The sequence below is a fragment of the Bactrocera neohumeralis genome, chromosome 5 (genome assembly GCF_024586455.1).
Source record: "Bactrocera neohumeralis isolate Rockhampton chromosome 5, APGP_CSIRO_Bneo_wtdbg2-racon-allhic-juicebox.fasta_v2, whole genome shotgun sequence".
NCBI classification, from domain to species: domain Eukaryota; kingdom Metazoa; phylum Arthropoda; class Insecta; order Diptera; family Tephritidae; genus Bactrocera; species Bactrocera neohumeralis.
Window position 1 is genome coordinate 34532610 of NC_065922.1, and position 23247 is coordinate 34555856.

The 23247-nt window shown below is 32.7% G+C and overlaps 1 protein-coding gene and 1 long non-coding RNA gene across 3 annotated transcripts in view; one reads left to right on the plus strand and one right to left on the minus strand.

Moving 5' to 3' along the window:
• Nucleotides 1-1146: 1146 nt before the first annotated feature.
• LOC126759849 (uncharacterized) overlaps nt 1147-23247 on the minus strand; it is a 690051-nt gene continuing 667950 nt past the window's right edge. The window contains exon 7 of the mRNA XM_050475014.1: nt 1147-1562. The gene's annotated coding sequence lies outside the window, so the exon portion shown is untranslated. The remainder of the gene's footprint in view (nt 1563-23247) is intronic.
• LOC126759877 (uncharacterized) overlaps nt 12375-23247 on the plus strand; it is a 273922-nt gene continuing 263049 nt past the window's right edge. The window contains exon 1 of one of the 2 annotated variants that reach the window (XR_007667104.1): nt 12375-12870. This is a non-coding gene — a long non-coding RNA (uncharacterized LOC126759877). Of the gene's footprint in view, nt 12871-14833; nt 15374-23247 lie in introns of those variants that run through there. The other variant, XR_007667103.1, reaches the window with a different exon arrangement.

Below are 23247 nucleotides of genomic sequence, written 5' to 3' on the forward strand. Positions count from 1 at the left end.
AAATCGGTGCTGAATTACGGAAGTTATTCACGTAAATGTGGCATCAGCCATCAGTTCCGGTTATCCTGCATATGCCGGTAACGCAGCTCATACAGCGCCTTTGAGGTAGGCTACAGGAAGAAAAAATTTTTTGCGGCTGCTACCTACTGGGCGATTCTGGGTGCCTGGTGCAAATTGGCGATTTGGTGAAACGCAAATTTTGGATGCGCCGCCATGGGCTGGGGTGACCAGATTGGAATTTTTCGTAATTTCGGCAAATCTTAGCCAAGGGTTTTAAAGGATTAGAAAATTGGACGAATTTAAGAAAATTTCAATTTTTCGTAAATTCGGCAAATTCTTAACTGATTGTGATTATTTTATTGTCAAATTAAAAGGATTTGAGAGGAATTTTTGAAAAGTAGAAAAAATGACAGTTTTTGTTATAATTTCGGCAAATCTTAGCAGATTTTAATGAGTTTGTTTGTCAAACTAAAGGGATTTGAAAAGAGTTTTGGAAAATTGGAAAAATATTGAGAATATTGAAATTATCTTGATGTTTTTGGTGTCAAGTTAAAGGGATTTGAGAAGAGTTTTGGAAAATATGTAGAAAAGAGAGATTATTTGTAATTTCGGCAATTCTTAACCGAGTTTTGATATATATGGTGTCAAATTAAATGAATTTGAAAAGAGTTTTGTAAAGCTAGAAAAAAATTGAGAAAACTGCGATTTTTCGTAAGTTCGGCAATTTCTAACTGATCTTGACGATTTTGGTGTCAAACTAAAAGGATTTGAGAAGAATTTTTGAAAATAAGAAAAAATGAATTTTTGTTATAATTTGGGCAAATATTAACCGAGTTTGATGATATTGGTATCAAATTATAAGAATTTGAGTGGAGTTTTTGAAAATTGGATGGTATAATAAAATATAAATTAAGTGAAAATGAACAAATAAGGAAACATTATAAAAATAAAGTTATGTGGCTTCAAATAGTTAAATATTCTTTTATTTCAATTATTTTTGCATTGACAACACATATGTATACCTATACATTGAATTTTACTAAAAAAATACTTGATATCTTCAATAAGAGTTCATTTTTGTTATTTTACACTATGTTTAGTAAATTCATGTTTGTCTTTTGACTGTTTTCATTGTCTTTTCTTCACTTTTTATTTTTTTATTGTTTATTTAGGAAAAAAATGTTAATTACAGCTAAATACAGAAATGTGATATAAAGATTAATGATACGCAGCTTCTCCACATGCGCCTTGATTGACTTGTATTACTTGTCACCAATCAGCGAGACGCAGCGCAGCTGGTGTGAAGAGTTTGTCAACCTGGGCATGGGATGATGATGCGTCAAGTTAGCATTTTCATATGTCAATGGCGAAAAATGATTTTTTAAGCGTGTGACAACTCAACGTACAATAAAACCTTCTGAGTGGATGTGTGGAAAGCCCGTCAAAACAGCTTTTATGAGTGTGTTCCCTCGTCTCCCCTAATATATACATATAATATCCAATTTCGGTAAATTAATTATGCTGTCAGCCTCTGGTTTGTCAACACCGTCAATTTTCTTGAACTTATACTGTTCCACGAAAGTGTAGATCAGAACTTTCCAAACATCAGCGTCAAAGCAAACAAAGTTACCTGGAATATGAAAAAAAATAAAAATTATCAATTGTAAAAACACATTACATGTATGTAGGTACAAATATAGGGAATATATGAAATATATTTATAATAAGTGTGTACATAAAATACTGTTTATGCATTAAGGGTTGCTTGGGTTTTCTAGGGTAAAATATTGCCTTTTTCAATTTTTTCTCATTTAAAAAATTAAATATTTTATTAGAATGTTTTATTGTTACAAACAGACAATATTAACAAAGAAATTCTGAAATTTTTGGAAAAAAAATATTTCAAACTCGGCCATTTCGACGCCATTTCCGGTGACCCTTCGGAAAAAAGATGCCACCACGTTGACAGGATAACTCCTTACAGGATCATCTCAAGTGAAAAAACCCTAATAAAACCCTGACTTAGAACTTAGACAAAGGAAAAAAAACTGAAAATGGATTTTTGACAGACATTTTCACAAAAACATTGTAGTTGAGTAGTTCTCGAGAAATCTTGTCACCGACTTCAAAAACAAAGTTTCGTGAAAAACGCATTCAGACCGCACAAGTTCTCAAGGCTGTATCTCTGACACTATTACACGGATCAACTTGACAATTTAGGACATAATGCTAAAGGTATTGTAGAATCAAGTGCTTGTATAGAAAACTTTTTGGTTTGACGAGATATCTTCAAAAAATTCGGTATGAATTATTGTTTAAAGAAATGGTAAAATCTCCAAAGAAATTGTTCAGGTCGGTTCACTTAAGTATATAGCTGCCATACAAACTGATCAAGAAAAATTAAATTCCAGTAAGGAATCTTTTGTATTTGTTAATTGGCCTCATCTGAGCGATTGTTTGATTCAGAGGACTTAATTGTTAACAGTACAGATCCGAATTGATCTGTCAACAACCTTGGCTAACCATCGGTTTCGTTAATAGATCCACATTATTGCGATGTAGCAACCATTCATAGTGTCAAGAATGTCCAAGTTGCTTATTTGATATCAAGAATGTCCAAAATTTGTTTATTTTAAATCGTTATCAACCGAATACAAAAAGTATTTTAAATTTGTTATTGTACGAATACAAAAATATTCAAAAGAAAATTAAATTTATTTTCCAGCGCCTGCTCCGTTTGCTTGTTAACGAACGAATGCCTTTCACTTGTTAAAACTGTCTGTGACAATAGATGCAAATTCGATGATTCATTGATTCATTGATTTTCTTCGTTATCTCGTGTATCACCCATACATGAAGCTGCTTTTACTATTCAGGTTTTAGGTTTCAAACAGTTTTTTATTTAATCTTTAGTTCTTGTCCAATTTCAACAGTGCTAATCGATAGATCGGTCTCGTCGATTTACATTATTTTATCGACATTTTCAATAATTGGCCATTCAAAGCACTCCTAACATTTCCAAACGCTTGATTGCTTGGGATTTCATCGTCTCTCGAAGGTATTTTCTCTTTTGCTAGTGTCTACTATCTTTGCCGCCTGCTTAAACAATACTGAGTCAAGCAATCACAAAACTATCTGGAAATCTTAACTTTCTAACATTATACAACATAACTCGAACGCATTTATACAACACGAGATACAAATTCGTAAAAACTTCTATTAGAAAAATAATGGATTTCTTTCTACTATACCATGTATAATTTTTGTATACAAATTTTTGTAAAGCTTTATAATACCGCTTAGACGTGGTTATTTCCTAGCAGCACTTTCCATATGAACTAGCTTCTCAACATATAGTTCTGATTCCTAGGTTAATTTTCTTTGAGAAAAGGTTAACGGTTGATAAAAAATACGGTAGCCTACGAATACCGCAAATATATGAACAACACCAAGAGCAACAGCTGTAGAAGCGCCAGCACCAATAACAGCCACCGTCTTGTTGAAACCAAATGTCGCCGATATTTCTGTTTTTGTTGTTTTTCTGGATGAAATGGCAGATCCTGAATATCTTCAGCCCATAGAGCGAAATGATATCGCTTGCGAAAGTCAGGCGGCTTTAGTTCTTGCACAAGCTGTATTTTGTACGCTTTAAATTTAAGATCTCGATGTAAAATGCGCCAAGCCGTTACATAAGTTAGTCCGAGTTGCTGCGAACGGCGCCGAATCGACTCTCCACAGTCTTGGTATATACCCTCAGCTACGACTGATATATTTTCTTCACTGCGTGCTGGACGTGGTTTATTCGGTGGAATATTATCCAATAATGAATGCTGGGCCTTAAGATGGGTGATGGTGTTGCGAATAGTATGCTCAGTAAGCCGATTATGTCGACCATAAAAGTATTTACTTTAAAGTAGACCGATTTGTAAACGTTGTTTAGACGTTAGTCTTTGCATGATAATATGCCAAACGATACTGAAAAATTATATCTACTTGAACCACCTGTTATTACATAATTAACTAATATGCTGAGTTAATTGATAAGTAACTAATTTACACCTGACTTTTTTACGTTTGGAGCAAACTACTTTTCATTTACAACTTCCTCTTTCCTCCTTCGCTTTGGTAGAAATTGCGATTTTTATTTCAAGTCTAAAATGCAGCCATAAAAATGTGAGCTATGGTGACGGCCAGCACTTGCTGCTTGCCACTAATTACAGCATGCTGGTGTGTGATTAATGTGCGTTGTTGGTGTCGCGAGCAAAAAGTCGAAAACGCTATAGGTAAACAATAGGGGTAGAGAACCAGCATATTACTAAGGACGATAGAAGATTTGGCCGGTTTACGAAAAAGTGAGCTACACAGTGTTGGTGGGTATGTGGGTAGACATCAACACAATTCTGCCATTTTTCATTATCGTTTGCTACACTTGACATTAAGTGCAGACAAAACAGATATAAGGCGAGACATACAAGTATAAATGATGGACATTAGTACTGTAAACGAGTATGTGAATGTCAGAAAGGCATTTAACTGAAAGAAGTTACTTTCGTAATGAAAGTTTGTCGCTAAAGAGGGTTTGGAAAGCAAAGTTGTCAATTATTCGCGTTAGTGCTCGAACCCTTATTGATACTTTCTTCTCAAATTGTTTTTTAACAATTAATTGCAACATGTTTCGTTTACTTTTTGAAAAAAGGGGGATTTGTACAGTTATTTTTTAGTAGGAATCTTTTGAAACTAGCCTCAAATAACATAAATATTAACAAATAACTATTAATTTACCAAATCAAACCGCAATCGCTCAAGCCTCTAGGTACAGAATATGTGAGCTCCAGTACCACGTAAGCGGTGTCTACGCCAATTAAGAAGAAGAAGTACCTATAGTTGACTTTTGAGGGAAAATATTGGTCAGTGTGCAAAATATACAATTGACTTCAGAGTGACTCTTTTCCTGAAAGTTGTATGTGCGTGTGTAGAAAATAGGTTGAATTGGTGCAGTATCTTCCATATACCTTAAATAAAAATTTCAGAACTTCGGGTTACTTTATAACGCATATATCGTCCAATATGTATCTCACACCTTGTTTTTCTATTAACAGTGTATTATTGTACTTATTGAATAATATCGGGTGAAAACTTGACTAGACCCCATATAGCTAACAAATCTATTGTACCTGAAAGTCTTGCCGCGGCTTTAATCGTTGCAAGTTGCAAGAGTATAAAATGTTATTACTTTTTCTGCTTTAGTTAAGTACATATTTGTAAACCAAATTTAATTAATATAGTTAAAACGTCAATTAGTTTGTGTTGTCACTAAAGTTGTAGCAATTACAGCAAAGTAGTTGTTGTTATTATTGAACTAGTCAGTTAACTTGCTTGCCAATCTGTTCCATAAAAGCACTAAATACTTGTATCTCCTTAGGACCATGTTCACAGCTTTTAATATAATTTGAGCATCTCTCTATTACACTCGAGCTTCTGCTTCTCAAGCAACGAACTTAACACGCTTGCACTGGAGCACATACGTATTAAATAATATGCCATATATTAGGGTGGGTAAAAAATTCGAACTTATTTCGGTGTCTCCAAATGTGAGCACTTAATTGTAACGAGAAAATTCTCCGCCTTGCAGTTTTTAATTTTTTGTACTCTTGCCATATGTTGCTATAGAGTACAATAGTTTCGTTAACCTAACGGTTGTATATATCACCTCAAAAATATCGAGTTAGAACTAGAGTTATATACTTATACATATATATATAAGGTCTGTCGCAAAAGAAACAGAACTTTTAAATATAACTGTTTCTGGTGGCGCCACCTATTTGTGGGTCTATGAAATAAAAAGGTTGATCTCTTGTTGACATTTCGTAAAAATTTTAAGACAATTGGATAACTACAATCGATGTTATCGATCAAAAAGTGACAGAAGCTTTTGGTCATCGGTCGTAAAATGCAAAGAGCAAATATTAAATTTTGTTTTAAACTTGGGAAAACGTTTAACATACTGAAACATTTCAAATGATGAAAAAAGTTTATGGTGATCAGTGCTTATTCCGTAGTAATGTGCATGAGTGGTTTAAGCGATTCCAAGAAGGTAGTGAGGACCTCTTAGACGATCAGAAGTCGGGCCGCCCAAAATCGACTTCCGAAGTCAAAAATAAAGACAATGCTGATTTATTTTTACGATTCCGAGGGTATTGTACACCGAGAGTTCGTCCCACCTGGCCAAACGATTAATGCTGTGTTTTATCTTGGTGTTATGAAGCGTCTTTTGTCACGCATTCGTCGTGCTCGACCACAATACCGCGAGGCAAGGTCCTGGCGCCTGTTGCACGATAATGCGCCGTGTTACCGGGCCACGCTTGTCACTAATTTTTTGACAAAAAACTCCACATCAACCATTAATCACTCACCCTACTCACCTGATCTGGCACCCTGTGATTTTTACCTATTTGGAAAACTTCATTTTCCCATGAAAGGACACTGGTTTCAGGACATTTCAGCTATCCAAAAGGCGACGACCGATATTCTCAAGAGCATTCCGAAAAATTACCTTAAAAAGTGACCTTAAACACTCATTTGAAACGCTAATTAAACTACTTTGAATAACAAAATATAACTTTGGAAAAATATTAATTTTTTGTTGTTTTTTTTAACAGTCCTGTTTCTTTTGCGACAGACCTTGTACAAGTATATATGTAAGTAATATAAATATCTTCTAAACCACTTAAGCTACAGAAACCAAATTCGCTCATGCCCTACCGACACTGTTAAAATGGATGAAATCGGAGCATTACCCCGTCCATTCCCCATATAAGAGTACTTTTAAAAACTTCTACAGGATGAAGTATTGGCAAAAATAAATCAAATCGGGTCGAAACTAACGCCCATATATATATATATATATATATATATATATATATATTTATATAATTGCTTGAATTCCGATCCTTTGTTTGACGTTTTGACCCCTAATGTTCTTCCCGGCCTTTAAGTCTTGATATTATTTATAAAATTAACCGAAAATCAAGTCTTGCTTTCAACTACCAAACGAAAAAATAATATTTTTCCTTTTATCCACCCTAATATACATATATATCACACATATATATATCAGTATGCAGTAATATGAGCAAATCTATATGTACATTTTGATTATTTACTTATGTGAGCCAGTCCTCAAGGTTTCTACTTGTTGCATGCCAAATTTGCTTTGCCTGCGAAAATTGGATCCTTGCCGAGTTGGCGAAATATCATCCATTGCGATGTGTACTGCCGAGCTGGACGCGAAATTTGCTTCGTTAAATGTTAGTTAACAACAAGTGACAGAGAGGTAATTGCCTCCAGTAGTACGGGGGATGCAAGTGGATTTTAATTAGTTAGTCAGGAACTGTTGTGTTGCTTTGGCAACGGGTTTATGCTTGTTAACTTCTATATTTAAATTACATATATTTTATATTATATATATATATTAAACTAGGAGAAGATTATTCTGGTGGCAAAGTGTGAAAATAAGAATTATTCGTAACAAGTTTTTGAAAATAAACTGAAGAGCTCTATAAATAATTTCACAATTAATTTATTTAGAACTTAACCTTATTACAAACAAAGTCATCCTTCTTGCATTCAATGCGAGTAGCGATTCACTTGTAATGTCTTCAACTGACTCAAAACGGTTTTCTTGGAGCGTTCGTTTAAGCTTGTTGAAAGCTAGTAGTAGTTACGGCACAAATTGATTAAAAACAGGCGGCGGTGCATAATCGTGCTGCAAATACCAAGAGTTGTGAGCCATTGTGTTGACACTCTGGTAGTCGGAGGGCATTCCTTCAAAGACGTCCACTCGATGCTGTTTTTCGAAAAAAAATTGAGGCATTTTGAAGCCAATCGCTTTCACTTTTCTTAGGCCCAAATGTTCTTTCAAAATGATTTTAACTGATCCTTCCGATATTTCCTTTATTTTATTGATGTGTTGATCATCAGTTGATGCTGATGGCCGTCCTGGACGTAGTTCGTTGTCAACGAGTTCTCGACTCATTGAATAGTTCGTAACTATCCTTTGCTGTGTTCGAATATACCTCTTTTAAGCTTTTGAGATCGGCCGAAATTGGTCCAGACCTTCGTCTACATCTCATAGGCCCAATGTAATAAATTCCAATTCTCTAGCGTATGTGTTGATATCATATACATAGATCTCACTTGAAGATTGATTTAATATAATTTTAGCTCACGCGAAATAAAACATAGCAATAAAATTAAGTCTGAATTAATGATCACTTTTTTTTCAATAAACAATTAATAAATAAATTTCGAGACTATCAGTAAACCATTCACGAAAAGAAATCTTAATAAGCAAAAAAATACAACATATGTGTGTATGTGTATAAGACAAGCACAAAATTGCAATTTTTTAACTGCTTTTATTTCATTTAATTCATAATATTCCTATTTGCGGTTTAACTTACCCAATTGCTTAACTCGAGTATATTTTACGTCTCAGTTTTAATATAACTTTTCATATGTACATATGTATATATTTTTATGTTTCTCACAACACACTTTTTCTATATTCTTATTTACATGAGTGATTTAATATTTAATTTTTTCTTCAATTGTCTTCCCGATTAATTAAAAAGTTTTCTCATACTGCCCCAAATACACTGACTTTTCACTGCGCTCCAATAGTTGTTTACCTTCAATTGACACGAATAACGGCAGCCTGTGCTGTTTATTACAAGGGATTTTTGCATGCTGAGCTGAGCAAGTAAATATTATAACACAAAAAGAGGTGAGATCGGGCCTGTGTTGAAATTGAGTAATTATGAGTGTGTACTTTATTTGTTACTCAACAGCTCTCTTTAGTTGCCTTTCTCATTTACAAACAATTAACTTTACCCAATTGTAATGATCTCTCCCTCGGCCTTACCAGTTGTTTATGTTTCATTGACACGATCCACTTTACCTTTTGTTGTTTGACATATAAGGATGTTTGTTGTTTGCATGCTGAGGTGACCAAATGAAAATATTAACGTGTGAATCAAAAATATCAACTCATCAACATCAATTATTAAACGTGGTACACTAAAATTATGAGTGCTTATAATATAATAAAAGAAAAAAGTGTATATATTTTTATTTTGATACAGCTTTTTGTTTAACTTAATTTGCAAAAATATTTTTATTAATTACACTCCAATTCCAATTGACTAAAGTTGGATTTACAAAAACGGTTGACAAAATCTTACAACCGGTATACTTTTGAGAACAATGTCCATCTGCATATAACGAATAAATGAAATAATTTAATTTAATGAACGCACATATCTAAATCGACTTTGCTCAGCAAACCGATCATCAATGTACCACAAAAGTACAATATACTTATGTACATACATATATATTTTAGGGTCACCGGCGTTTCTTTTTGGGTATAACAAACTTCGTTGCAAACTGGATATACCCTGTTCAATCGAATATAGCATTTGCTTGTAACATGAAGATTATTATATTAAATATATTAGCCTTTATACAGTGTAATATCATAGTGGAAAATTTTCAAATATATCTTCTAATATCAAATCCGACTAAATTGAAAAAAAAACCACATTATAAATCGTAGACGTGCGGTTGACATACTTTATTACAATGCATAATACTATAGTCAGTTCGTGTATTGAATAGAAAAATTTCACAGAACAAAACGATTTGGTCCAAGTTTTGAAAATTTTTCGAGAACTTATTCTGCAGTGACTTCAATATCATGATGCATGTGAAACAACATCTTGAAGCATGCTCGTCCGCAGCCACGTTTTCATATGGCGAAGTGTTGAAAAAGAGCCTATAGTGTGCAGTATATGCGAAGAAAACTATGAATTATGGGTGGTATAGGTATACATGGCAGTTCTTCAACGTTTCCAATGCAGTAGTCGATAACTAGTTGTCTTTTGACTTTGCTTCTGTCGCCACTGGCACTGCCAGTGATCAAGTTCACCTTTGAGCTTCAGACGTCGCACGACATTGTAAATACATCCAGTCTGATTGCAATAAAAACTGAGTGCTTTCTTAACATTTCCCATGCTAATAGTATTTTTGATTGAAGGATTTTGGTCTCAGCTTTTCATGGTAGCAATTTTGAGTTTGTACAAAGAATCTGACAGTTGTTTAACATACTTACCTACTTCACACTATTAACTATTAATGCCGTGAAAATTTACCATCCTTGTGAACTTTTTGACGTTTGTAAAAACCATTGAAAGTGGGACCCAATTGCTTGTTGCAGTTGTTAATATCGATATTTATGAAGAATCCTACCATATACTTGTTATTTAAATCTAATAAACCTCATTAATCTTTACTTTTATTTTCAATTTCAGGTACGTGTGGAATATATGTATTTTCCCAAGATCAGTTATGTAAGTTAAATTACACCTTAGCATATATATTTATTAGATTTTGTATATATATAAGGTACTGTCATGTGCATTAGAGCGAGCTGATTTACAGGAAGCCAAAAAAACGAAAAAATCCCGCATGCGTTATGTGTTCTAGGGATCATTCAGAACAACTTTGCCTAAGACACTATAGGTGTAAGACAAGTTTGGAGGTTTTTAAGCCAAAATCCCATATATCGGGAGTTACCAGACCGATTTCGACTAAATTTCAAAAATGGTTGTGTATATATAAAATTGCTTGGATTCCGATCCTCTGATTGACGTTTTACACCTTAAGGTCTTGCCCTGGGTTTGATACGTGGAAGTTGCAAGAGTATAAAATGTTTGGTTGCACCCGAACTTATGCATTCCTTACTTGTGTTTTTTTTGCCTACAAGTTGTCTCAGACATATAATCCATCGCTATATATATAATGTGTGCAAATAAGGCAGGCTTGTGAGTTTACAATGTAAATTTTATATAACACCATTCTTATCGTCGGCTAGACGGCGCCTAGTTTTATATTCTATTTAATTTAACTGTCAATTAATTTAAATTTTTAAATTATTGTCGAATACAGTCCTCAAAGTAAATTTATAGCAATTAAAAGTGATGAATAAAGAAGTAAGAATGAACTAAATATGGGTATAACCGAACATTTTTTCTCATGAAACTTGCAAGGATTAAAACCAGGGAAGTGCTTTCAGTGTGCATAAAGCTTGAAAGTTATATGGTGTCTTGGGCGAGTTTTCACCCGATTTTATTTATTCTAATCACAAATATACACACCGAACACGAAGGTAAATCAAGCGAATACTGTGGTTGCGGCACTCTTTGTTCAATAAATTCAGACGTAGTAAAAATCGAAGAATTCACTTTTGGAGCCGCACAAAACAACGCGTATCTCAAATACTAATAAATATTTTCACATGAAATTTGGCATAGATGTCACTAACAGTACTACCAACTTACAGAAAAATTTGCCATTTCGAAAAACACGCGAAGTATGAATTAATAATTCACCTTTCAATTTGATCAGAGTAGTATATAAGTATAGTCCCTACTCTTGGTTTTTCGGAAATTTGCCGCCACTGCGTCCAGTTCTACTGCGTTTGTATTTATAAGAGAGGTTCATAGCATCACATAGAAAATTATTTATTTGTGATTATTGAAAAGTTTGTTTGTGGTTTCAGTGCTGGGAATTTCATAAAGCTCTCGTATGCCCAAGGCGTATGCTTCAGAAAACATTGCTCGGTTTGCCAGTCTGCTGACTACAGCTTGACCTTCTGATACTGTTTACTATGCTTTATACATGAATCTATCTATTTACGAAAATAAGTAAATACATGCCTATATTTTTATATGAGATGATGCATGTTTAATAAAATGTGCGTGCGGTTTATTAGAAATCTACTCTTGATCTTCTCGGTCGGATCTCCTTCAGCTGCATTTTTGCCGATTCGAGAAGCTGCATAGAGAAAATTTATGATTTGGGAAATCTATAAACGAAATTAATTGTATATTAATGATACTTGTTGATTTGATTACAACTTAAGATTGATACCCATACAAAAATTACCAAATGAGTTTCAAATTTGGTAGAGTAATTGGGCTTAAAATTAAAACTTAATTGTGCGTTATTTAATATCAGACAATATTTTAAGCGATATAAAAACAGGTGTAAAAAATAGTTTTAATAAAATGAATATACAATTTTTTAAATTGAAAATACCATAAGCGCTCATAATTTTAGTGTACTATGATTAATAGTTCAATAGATTCACACGATAATATTTTCGCATGGCCACCTAAGCATGCAAACAACAAACATCATTATATGTCATACAACAGTGGTAATGTGGATAGTGTAAATAAAACATAAACAACTAGAAAGGACTGAGTGAGAGATCATTATTCGAATATGAGAAAAGTAACTAAAGAGAATTGTTGAGCAACAAATAAAATACACACTCATAATTACTCAATTACAAGTACACAAGTATGCGCTCACCTTTGTTTGTGTAAATATTTTTGCTTGCTCACCTCAGCATGCAAAATTCCTTGAAATTGTTTTACTTGAACGAGTATGGTGTGATAAAGAGCGCAGGCTGCCGTTATTCGTGTCAATTGAGCAACTATTGGAGATCATTGAAAAATCAGTGTGTTTGGTGCAGTAGAGAAAAATTGTTATTAGATCGCAAAAACTATTGAAGAAAAAATAGAATAATAATAAATAAATGAATAAGATTATAGAAAAAGTGTGTTACGAGAAATATTAAAAATATATATGTACATATAAAGTGAAGTTAAAGTGCAAATATTTTAATAGTAGATAAATAAAAGTTTGTGATGTGTGAAAGTGAATACAATATACAAATAAAACTTGAATGTGAAAAGTTATATTGAAACTGAGACGTAAAATATAGTCGATTTAAGCAAATGGGTAAGTTAAACAGCAAATAGGAAAAATATGTAATAAAAACAGATGCTAATTAAAAGAATGTAATTTTGTGCTAGCTTTACACACGTACATATCTATTTATTTGCTTATTAAAACTTATTTTCATGAATGGTTTACTTATTGTCCTGTTAGTTTGAAAATCTATATGCATTGAAATAAAATTTAGCTTTAATAGAAAATAACAAGTAAGAAAGGGTTATGTTCCGGATTATCCGAATATTTTTTATCCTCGTAACTTCCAAAGCTCAAGGGCTTAGAAGTTCCTTCAGGTGCATACGGTTTGTTAGTTATATGGGGTCTTTGCATTTTAGGCGTTTGTGCTGGTGAAATTTTGACAACATTAGGTCACCTCTTCCTGTTCGCCTTTTCTTTATTACTCTTGATTATCCTCTTGGACTGCATCGCAATCAAAAACAATGGCGAGGTTTGTGCAATGTTTTCCTCATCTCACATTCCTTTGGTTTGCCTCGTTCGGAGGTAGTTAGTCATCCGTCCAGTAGTGTATCTCATGGCTTAGTGGATAGATCGTCATTTTCCCTCTTCAAGCATGCCTTTCAGGTTTTCAAACTGCTCTCCGTGTTGATAGAAAGCTGGCATATGACAAAAGTTATGGCATTTTCCAGTTTCTCCTGCTCGATATTTACTGTTATTGTGTTTTAGAGGCTGGTATGTAGTAAGGGCATTCTCATTATTGTTAAGCTCCCCTAAAAGCCGAATGCTCGTGGTATTTTTGGATGTCTGGTGCCAAGTCGATTTTTATAAAAGATTTGTGGAAAAATCGCTTAGATAAGATTTGGAAAAGTGAAATCGTGTTTAATTTGTGACTAATTCGTAGTGCCAAGGAATTGCTCAAGGGGCTAGACACCGGTCGAGTACAATGTTTTCTAGACTCAGAAGCTCCTATTAGTTACCAGTTTTGAAGATTTTGAAAAGATCTAAGTGTATGGATTATTGTTATTGAATTGTGTAATCTGTCTATACACCAATTTTATTAAACATGAAATTTTTAAATTATGACACACAAAATTTTTTTTACCCTGAATTGGGTACGTAACATCCAAATAAAAAAAATTGCGAAGACCCTCTAAAATATACTTACATCTACATGAGTCATCAACATCATGAGCTGAGGAGATTTGGTAAGGTTCGTCTGTCTGTCCATCTGTTCTTCTATATGTACCTGAACTAGTCCCTCAGGTTTTGAGATATCGATCTGAAATTGTGCATACGTCATTTTCTCTCAAAAGGAACTGCATATTTGTTAAAAGCGCCGATATCGGACTAATATAGCATATATCTATCATACAAACTAAACGATCGGAATCAAGTCTTAGTATGAAAAACTGTTTGTTTTTAACGAGGTGTCTTCACGAAATTCGGCATGAGTTTTTGTCTCAGGTAATAATGCAATCTCCAAAAAAAATTCTCTCCCTATAGCATAAATCTGCCATACTTTGTTGAAATTATCAAATTTAATAAATGAAGAATTGCAAAATATTTTCAACTCAAATTGTGTTAACATCCTTAAGCCATTTTATACACATCTATGCTCATACACAAACATTTATTTTGTTCATTAAATAAAATTATTTCATTTATTCAATAAGGAAATTATACACATATTGACATTGTTCTCAAAGATATACCGGTTGCAGGATTTTGACAACTTTTTTTCTAAACCCTACTTCGGTTGATAACCAATTTAAATTTATTTAAATCGACAGTTTTGAAAAATAAACACATACTATATGCACTTCTTTTCATATATTGTATCATAAGCACACATAATTTTAGTGTACCACGTTTAATAATTGATGTTAATAAGTTGATATTTATTGATTGACACCTTAATATTTTCACTTGGTCACCTCAGCATGCAAAAATCAAACATCATTATATGTCATACAACAAAAGGTAATGTGGATCGTGTCAATAAAACATAAACAACTAGTAAGGACCGAGTGCGATATCATTACAATCGGTGCAGTATAGGGAAATTACTAATAAATGAGAAAAATAACAAAAGAGAGGCGTTAAACAACAAATCAACTACATACTCACAACTAATCAATTTTTACGCAAGTATGAGCTCACCTTTGTTTGTTAATATTGTCGCTTGCTCTTCTCAGCATACAAATATTCCTTGTAATAAAGAGCACAGGCTGCCGTTATTCATGTCAATTGAAGGCAAACAACTATTGGAGCGAAGTAAAAAATCAGTGTGCTTGGTGCAGTAAGAGAAAATTTGTTATTAAATCGGGAAAACTATTGAAGAAAATATAAAATATTAAATCAGGCAAGTGAAAAAGAAAATAAAAAAGTGTGTTGTGACAAATATATTTAAAATTATTTAAGTGGAGTTAATGTGAAAATGTTTTAAAAGTATGTAGATAAATAAAATTTTTTGATGTGTGAATGTGGATGTAAGCAAATAAAACTTGAATGTGTAAAGTTGTATTAAAACTGACACGTAAAATATATTTGGGTGAGTTAAACCACAAATGGAAATATTATTAAACTAAGATAAATGCTAATTAACAAGAGTATAAAAATTGCTGTTTTGTGATAGTCTTACACACGTATGTAGATATGTATGTATTGCTTATTCAAATTCATTTTCGTGAACGGTTTACTTATTGCACTGCTAATCTCGTGATATATGCACATTGAAATAAAATTGATCTTTAACTCAGACTTTTTTGCTTCTATCTTCATTAGTTTTACAACTGTTAACTAACAATAGTTAGTAATATATTGCAAGAAAGTATAATAATAATAACATAACAACAAAATTTTAAAAATGGAAAACATTAATATATGAATGAGAAAAAAATTGAATTGACATTGTATCAAATATTTAAGAAAATGTTTATGCAATTTTTTTCCAAAATTTTTTGAAAGTTCGAAAAATATTAGACATATGTTCCTGGAAGTATGATCTGATCTCAAATTTATAAAAAAATTCGCATTTTTTAATTAAAGAAATGTACCGAATTTGGTTGAAGTCAGTTGAGAAAGCTTTATTTTGTTCCTGGAAGATTTTGCACTGATGGAACTCGCCTCTTTCGTCACTCATAGCAATCAAATTTGCAAAGAATTCCATATGAGAGTCCTGCGTACGTGCTATTAAAGACATGTATATCAAAGTCGAAAGTTTTATATAACATACATATAAGTTCGTTTATTAAGTCTATGTAATTTTCCGTTTTATGGTTTCCTAAAAAAGTTCAGTTTTACTTCAAAGCTCTTAATCTTTATCAGGTGACGTGTGGGTACTCAACAAATATTGCCTCTTTAGTGTTTGCCTCGCTGTATTTGGGAAATTTCTGTTTCAGTTATACAAAACAACAGCAAAATTTTTATCAGCCGAAATTTATGTGAAATGTAGGCAAAATAATCTCTTCATAGCTCACTAAAGAATATTTTTAAATTTATTTTTCTTGGAGTGACTGATTTACGCTTTGGCCACATTTTCATTGTATATTGATATTTTCTGTCAATATTGTCCTACTCTCAATTGAAACAGAAAAATTTTCTGTTATGAATTATGAGATTTTTTTTTGCTTGGACTAGTGCTTGGTTACACAAATTCCTATGTTTTGGGTATTGATGTCGTCATAACTTCTTTTATTTTGGAAACATAAATTTCCTCTCATTAAAAAATTCAAAATTATATACATTATTCCCTTAATAATAAATTATATTCAAGTTTTGTTAGGTAGACTGAAAATTAAAGAAAATTAAACTCTATGTTGGAACTAACTGTGTGTATAATTTATATTTTTCTGCGATTGAATTGACTCTGTAGTTCAATAACTTTTCTATGTAGCTGTACAAAGGAACATACTTACTCTGTGCACGTGCCAATAAAAAGCTGCTACGTATAGTAGGTGTGAAGAAATTTTGAAAGAAAAGAGAATGGTGGAAATTGCAGCAGCAAGTTTTACTGCAACACAATACCTGTGAGTAATTGTAGCGTTGTCGGTTTCGAATAGCTATACTAAAATGCCAGAGGACATGTAGTGTGACTGGTTCTTAACAGGAAGAAAACTTTTCTAGTTACAAAAGAAATAGCTTCCACAAAAATATCAGCACGCACTTGTGAGACTTTCTTGACATGTTATCAATTGCACTAATCAACACGTGTAGATCTCAGGTGTTTGCAATCAATGTTATATATTTAGATTTACAAATATTCACCACCTATATTCACATTCAGACAATTCCAAATAACAAATTGCCATTGAAGTAAGCCAAAATAAAGAGTTAAATTTTTTAACTAGTGCGCTTGCGGGCTGTATGTATATATAGAAGAATTTACATCATTTGTATAAAATTGCATATTCTTAGAAGCAAACGAAAAATAATGCAAAGAGGACAAACTATTTAAATACCTCTGCATACAGATTTACAAAAATCTCATTCAAGAATTGGTTATATGTTTGTCTACAAAAATATAGTCGTATATTATATATAATCGTATATACATATAATATAAGTATTTGTTTATTGATGCATATTTCTTTTATTTGATGACTGGCTGTTTATACTGTCTCATATAACAAGACTTTTTTTTATAAAGTCTCCACTTCCTGCCCTTTACGGGAAGCAACAGGCTTCTTCATTCTTCCACTGCCTTGCAACTGACAAACAAATAGATAAATTCCTAGCAAACAGTCTTATTTGAAATATTTGGGTGCCTGTTTATTACTGGGCTTTAGCTATACACTCTTTGGATGAAAGCGGAAGTGTCGGACATACATAAATAACATGCACAAATTATATACTCACAGAAGGAGAAAACTCTAACAACAACTAAATTCTTTCACATCTAACATCTTAATTCTACTTTCTAAGAACAGGCATTGTAATTCAAAAGTATTAAATGCCAATGTCAAAAATGCACCTGAACTCAATTTATTAGGATGCGCCAAAATGGATGTTTCTTGCAATGCAAAATGTGCGGTATTAAGCTCAAGGCAATTGCATTCCACCTTTACTCTTCTTTGCCAGCAGCGATGCCATCCAACCTGAGCGCTTAAAATAGAGGAAAATATTTGTTTTAATGCACAATGTGGAATCACTGGGCAAACTGAAGGAAAGTTAATTTAATGCTTCTTTAAAATGTTAAAAAAATTATATATCCACATGATTACTTTAGAATTTGAATGTACCTCGGTATACTTTAGATTTAGCTCGAGTAGAAGTCCTCTTCCTTAAAAAACATCTCCTTTACGTTGGCTATGACAAAATCTGAAACTTTAGGATGTGTCCTCAAAACAAGAATAAGATCAGTTCAGTTTATATGACAGCTGTTTATTAGAGTGGTTCGATCTAAGCAATTTACTTGAAGATATTTCGTCAAAGGAAAAATTTTTTCATACAAGCACGCATTCCGATCGTTCAGATTGTATGGTAGGTACATGGCATAGTGGTCCGCTATCAGCAATTCCGATCAAAAAGAAGCCAGAAAACACGATTTGAAATTTCAGATAAATATCTGAAATGCTAAGGGACTAGCTCGTTCTGATCATTCATACCATATATATGGTAATTGATAGAGACTCCGACGTTGCCTGCTGGCTGTTACAAACTTCATGGCAAGCATAATATTCCTTGTTCAGTCCTTATGCATATGCTTGGCATTTATGCTAAAGTATTCAAAAGCATTATATAAGTATACTTCGTGCTCTCATCGTTTTGTCTTCAATTCATTAAAATACCACTTGTTGCTGTAAGCTTTGAGCATTTATCCCTTCCTTAGCTCCATTCTGAGGCATATTGACATAATTGGTGTTGTTTGTAAACAAACAAATCAGAAAGCCACTGCTCTTCATTATGCCCAGTCCAAAGGTTTCCCTTTTAGCATTTGCTTTTACACAACGCAAAGTAAATACTTTAGGCGAAATAGTGGATGAAAAACACTGACCGTGATAATGGAAACTAAAATAAACAAAAAAAGCGACACTCAAAGTGTAAAAGTCAACAAGTGTGCGCATCTATTTACAGAAAGTGATTTTAAAAAGTGTTTCAGTGAAAAGGAAAATTAACTCAGGTGTTGAAAAAGCAGAAAGACTATCAAAAATACAGCACCCAACAAATTGTCAAAAAATGAAAACGTTACTAAGTGATTTTATGACTTTCAAATTTATTGTTTTTCTAAACTGTAATGCCACGTAAGAAGGTTTTAAAATTTTAATGCATAGTTTTCAACGCTGAAGAATGTTTAAAATATGAGTGAGTACGCTAGAGTCCCACATGTTAGAAACTGCAGACTTGGTAATTCAGTGAACGTAAGCTTCCAAACTCTTTGAAAATGTTTGCTTTCCAAAGTATATATATTTTAGTTTAGTCGCGAAAGCGAGCAGGATATGTAAAATCACGAACACATCAACATATTACAAAAATCCAAAGCAATTCTTCAGAAGTAAATAACAAACGACTAAAGCCATTTGTAAAACTGGCAGACAGCAACAGATGGTTGCAAACCGAGAGAAACGAAGAGGAAATGAAGATAGAAAAATGAGATAAAAACAAAATCTTGGCAAATAATAATTTATGTGTGTAAATAAATGCCAACAGGTACGAATATGGGGAAAAGCAATTCAGAATTACGATGTGTTGTTGACGTAAATGAAAATGAAAAGGAGTTGGACGACAACGTATTGCTTCCACTCTTTTAACTCTTCCTTCACTTTGAGTTAAATCTTGCTTATGATTATCTGAACAAAACCTAAATACATTACAGGCCCAATGGGGTGTATGAGGGTTTTTTTGGTTACTTATGGTAGCGATGTAAACGGTTTTTGAAAATTAATACTAAATTGAAGTGAATAAAAGTTCGTACATTATTCATTTTTAATAAATTTTTTTGCAAAAAACCAAATTCAGTCAAAGTTGTTTTTCTGTCACTGTTTAAGGCTTAACATTATATACATATGTATATGTATGTTGACGCTTGTTTAAACAAAGTATTTTGTGTGACTTAATGAATTTAGCTTAACACATATAACACTAATGCCTTTAATATACATACATATATCCGCGCAGCTTGTGTGCATAATATGTTCTCTCTCTCCTAAGGGTTTAGCTTCACTTATCTTTTTGGAGATATGCTTGCTTGTTAGCATGAATTTGGACAGGTGTCCTTCCAGTTGCATGTGAAAATTTCTATATTTGCTAGTGTCTCTGCTCAGCTGAAAGTTTGTTTAAGGTGAGAACTTATGGGGTTGAATAACCAGAGATAGAGTCATTGCTGCTCTGGTTGCTATCCATTGAGATGCTAACATCAACAGTTTAGCTCATAAGTTGTATGTATATGTGACCTTGCATATCTATCCACACATATCTCACATCACAATGAGAAGCACACTCTTGAATACTAGGTCCGGTTATTCACTTTTCTTTTATTTATTTGTGCCGTTCTGAATTTGGAGTTGAAGACTATATTAGAACATATATTTTTATATTTTATTGGTATCTACAACAGTATACATTGATTTACCTTAAAAACTAGAGTACGACGTATTTTTATATATTTGAGGGTTTTAGCCTCAATATAAAATTATATAGGATCATAAGAAATTATCGGAATTTTTTTAAAACTATGTCACTTACTTACTTTTTCGTCAACTGCTGAACATTTTTTGTGATTATTTATCTCATAATAATTTGGGTTAAGTAAACGCACTGTCGCCGCTTAGTATGATACAATATATTTATCATTAACTTCATTGATTTCCGTAAACGGCATCACCATCATCATTGCTATCATCTTGTGTCTTTTAAATTACGCCATTTTCAATTTATGGCATTTCTTCTTACTTATTTAAATTTTTTTGAGTGTCATCGTATGGCTGCTTGAGTAACTTGTCATTGTGTGTCATTAAGTTGACTAGTAGTGGGATCAGCAGTTGTTGTGATTTGGTTTCTTTGCTGGTTGGTTTGTTGTCGGGATGCATAGTAAAGCAAATTAACACGCAATATTTTCAACGAATTTTTTTCTGTTTTAACTATATATATATACTATAAGGGCAAACAGTTTTTTTCGATCAAAGATTGATTAACTGTCCTTTCTGAAGGATTGCGATTTTAACCTTTTCTCAATTTATTGCATTGCAAATACGCACGCACATATACGCTGATGCGGATACATAATTAGCTTTTTGCTTAATTGAGAAATAGGCTCTTCAAAGGAAATTAAATAATTACTTTCTTCAGACTTTTGTTGGTTAAATACATTTTTTTAATATTGTGTTAAAGTATATCGTTAAAATATTGATGAACTGTGCATAATTGGCTACTGATCCTTGTTTTACTGAGTGACTTACGGTTAAAGTTAAGTTGAAATATTTTTTCTGCAAATTATCATTAAATTTCAATATCTATATTCCCTAAACTGTATTCATTTATAAGCTGTGAACAGTTATTTTATTTATTTGTTTGATTTGAAAAATTTTCTACTCATAACTAAAGTGACATAATCAAATTATGTATGAGCTTTGATAACGGCCGAATGTGAATTTCCATTTTAATTGGTTGTATGCTTAGTGTTGACAACATTTGTTGACATCATTTTAAGGCACACCTGATTAGTTTGTTTCCTCATTTTACAGCTGAAAATTCAATTCATAATTTAATTTGATACTGTTTGTGGTCAGTATATAATTGAGGGTTATTTTTTTTAAATAATACTTCTATCACACATCTCGGGGCTTGATTAGGCATAGAAATATTGAGGTAAAAATAATCTACAAAAAAGAATAAAACTTTCTTACGAATGAACCTAGTTCTATATTTACCATTATTTGAGATATTTTGAGATTTCTAAGTTCCTATATATTTTTATCATGTTGTGATCACTCTCTAGCTAAAGTGAGTTGGTGAGCTAGGTATTAATGAAACTAAACAATATATTTATTACCTCCAATCGTAAATACTATGGCCCCGATACACGTTTTTTCGAATCTTCGACAGTTTTGTTAAAGACAATTTCCGGAATAACCTTCAGTTCGCGCAGCTCCTCTAGTCTATTTGGAAAAATCAACCACAAAAGCTGCAAAAAGTATTGTTTGCTAGAAAATTTATTCAAGACGAATTGAGACATGAAAATGTGTAGCTTTATGTGGACGAGATGTTCTCATGAATGACCAAAAAAATGACCAGGTCCGTAAAGGAACAGTATATGGGGGGTCAAAAGTCATTTTTTTGATACATATTTGGAACTCTAAGCAGATAGTGTAAAAAGCAACTTATATTGCACCCTATCAGTTTTCATTGTTCGGTACTGAGAAGAAATAGAGTAAATTTAAGATTTCAGGAATGTCAAGAGTGTGTTCATTGTTCGAAAGTCAGTAGGTAGGTACCTATAAGTGCATGTCTATCACATATCGCAATTTTCACTGTTACTAATATAGTTCACTTTTTACATGACATAACAAATCCGCTTACCATTCTCCTATGCTTCTTCTTGATAGCTGACAACACCATGTGCAGTGTGCGCATGTATGAGAAGCTTTTGCCTGTTTTCAATTTAATATTTTATTTTTGCATCATTTGGTGTTGTTGGATATCAAGAAAGCTGATAATATTATTTTGCTATCGTCGAGAACAACTTTCAAGTTTCCGCTATGTAACGCTTTCGTAACTGTACAGGTTTGGTGATAACTTGCAACATCTGCTGCTGTTGACGTGTAAATAGTTTGCGCCATAAAGCAGAAGATTTGGAGTGTTGTTTTCTCTTTTTGGGGAAAATAATTTTAATTCTATTAAAAATTGAAAAGTTTCCCTTAGACTCCTGGGTCTAGATTTGCGAAGAGTTTACCGTTGTAGTGTTTTTTTTTTGTGTTTATCTGCCCCCACACTTAAAACACCTTATATGCACATTAATATTTCCGGACTTGCAATATTAGTCTGCAAAGACCGCGATTTGAAATATGTATTATGTTATGACTCAATTTATTTTCTTTCAAAATTAAATATATTGAAATATGATTGCCACTGTATTTCAAATCACAGCTTTATTTCAATAATTTTTGAATCTTTATATCTGAGGTGAACATACTCAGTTTTTGTCAACTCTTTATTTCTTGAATATATATTTTTCACATTTAATCATTTCTGAATTGGTTGAATATATTAATTGTAAATTCGCTCTCTTCCTAAATTTACAATTGCAAATCTATGACACCCTAAAACTTTATTAATTTAAAGCATTACATACATACATCTAGGTAAGTGTATCTTACACTTTTGAACTTTACCAGTTGCTGTGGCACTGGAATTTGAAATGTTCAATGTAGGAACATATCAATCACCTTTGACTTATTCCTATTCTTTACTGTTGCCCTGCACTAACCC